Source organism: Chrysochloris asiatica, unplaced genomic scaffold (genome assembly GCF_000296735.1).
Source record: "Chrysochloris asiatica unplaced genomic scaffold, ChrAsi1.0 scaffold00227, whole genome shotgun sequence".
In the NCBI taxonomy this organism is placed as follows: domain Eukaryota; kingdom Metazoa; phylum Chordata; class Mammalia; order Afrosoricida; family Chrysochloridae; genus Chrysochloris; species Chrysochloris asiatica.
In genome coordinates this window covers 2,297,245-2,299,541 of record NW_006408745.1, presented here as the reverse complement: position 1 = coordinate 2,299,541, position 2,297 = coordinate 2,297,245, and positions in this window count along the sequence as shown.

Genomic DNA, 2,297 nt, shown 5'->3' with positions numbered 1-2,297 from the left:
ATGACCCCATGTCTGCCTCCTTCTCTGGCATCACTGCTTTTTTGGATAAGGTCCCGCATTGTGCTTGTGCTTTTCTCTCTTGATGGTCCTAGGGTCCTCTGTTTCTGGACTGTAAGATTAACCACTCCCGGTGTTGCTACAAAACTTCTACCTTTACAATTGTGACAGTTGCAAATAGTCATGATGACAATTATTCACTATTGAATCATACAAATCTTATCCCCATCTTTTTTCACAAGACCTATCTAGACAAGATGAAAACTATTCAGTGGGAACTCTTTCTTCCCCCCTACCCCTCACACTCTTAAACTAAAATCCCTCTTGAAACCTTGTAAGCCAGTCACGCAGTGCTTTTTTTTATTGCCCCCTCATATTAGGTATCCAATGTCTAAGCTGCCCTGCCCTATCTACCCTGTGTACAGAGGGGATAGCATTTATACTTGATGTGAAGACTCCTCTCTCTGTTGGTATTTAGAGTTACTACCTCCATGAATATAGATCAGTTTCATCAAACTGTAGCTATTTACCCTTGTTTCCTTTATCCAAAAAAAAAACAGAAAAAAAAATTAGTCGAGTTCTGATTATCAAGCCATCGAGGCTAGGTGAAATGGGTACTGTCTGCAACAGCTCCAAACCTCTGTGGCTATATCTTTGTCCATGGGCTCAAGTGTCCCCAGGTTTCACCACACTTTGGACCAACCAACCCTTCCTCTTCTCTCTCTCATCTCCAGGTCAAGGGGAGTCAATGGACTTTGGTTGAACTCAGCCCATTTCTTCATTGCTGCCTTTCCCCCTCTTCCACTCACCAGTAGACCAATGTGGTCACTAGCAAGTTTACATGCCTGTTCATTTGTTCCCTTTGACTTTCAGTCTGAGAGGGGAGTTAGTCCTGAATGAACTTGATTGCTTGCCTTGATGGCTTCATGGTGAATAGCTAGCTTATTCTTATAGTAGCCAGTCATGCTGATATTTTTGTTCTGGGTTTTTCCTGTTGATCTTTCTTTGAAGATGTATCTTCTGTTGCTCTAGCTGTTCAAGGTTGGTCTGCTTGTCCTTGCTAGTGGGAATGTCCCACCTCATAAGGCTCTGGATGGGACTCAGGATTCCACCTAAGGCTTATACTCTGCGAAGGCTTTGCAAGAGGCCTATTTCACTGGGCAAGTTCTAGAATCCCTTTTAAGTATTCCAATCAGTTATAGACTGAAGACGGGCTTACAAGTTTTCTTTACTCATGTTTCCCAAAATTCCTTTCTTTCCCAAGTGTCTATTTTACAATAGTAGGCAAGGGAAACCAATATTCATAAGATAGTCAAGCATTTTATTATTATTTTCCCTCTTCAAACTACACTTAGATCCCTGTATCACAGAGCTCTGTTGTTCCAAGGTTGAGCATGCATCACTATTTACCTTTGTCCCACTTAGGCCATGCAAACCTGTCTCAGTGCTCCCCTATCTATCTAGTTCTTCCACCTCCTCCCCTTTCTTGTATTACCCTCCCCAACACCTGAAGTAAACCCAGCGCCCCAACCCCCCTGTTGTGATTACCTTATTTATATTCCATTAACTCTTTCCTCCATTTAAAACAGTCTATTTTATCCTATAATCTACCTGATCATCTCACCACCTGCATCTCTGTTCCTCTGTGTTTACGTTCTTTTACACTGTAATTGTTTTGATCATAGACTGACCTCCCAGATCCTCTGTTCTTCTTATTTTATTGTGTTCTTGACTCTTCCATTTGTCGATTGAGTTCAGGGTGATGCTGCCATGTACGTCATGTCATTCTCTGGTTGTTGCCTGTTCTTGTTGGTTCTCAGTCCACAGAAATTCTTTTAGGATGTTTTTCATAGCAGGGTTGGTTTTGGCAAAATCCCTTAGCTTCTGTTTATCCTTGAATGTTTTGATTACACTATCATATTTGATTGACAGCTTTTCAGGGCAGAGAATTCTTGTTTTGCAGTTGTTGTTGTTGTTTTTTGAGGGTTTTATGTATGTCTCCTCATTGCCTTCTTGCCTGCATGGTTTCTGATGCGAGATCGGAGCTTAATCTGATTAGCTTGCTTTTTTATGTCACACTGCTCTTTTCCCTAGCTGCTCTTAGGATTCTGTCCTTATCTTTGATTTTGGAGAGCTTGATTATTATATGTCTTGGGGATTTTCTTTTAGGGTCCATCCTTCTTGGTATTCATTGAGCTTCTTGAATGCTTATCTTTCCACTTTTCAGGATATTAAGGAACTTTTCTCCCAGAAGCTCTTCAACAATCTCCTCTGTGGACTGTGTGATTCTTCCTGTTTCA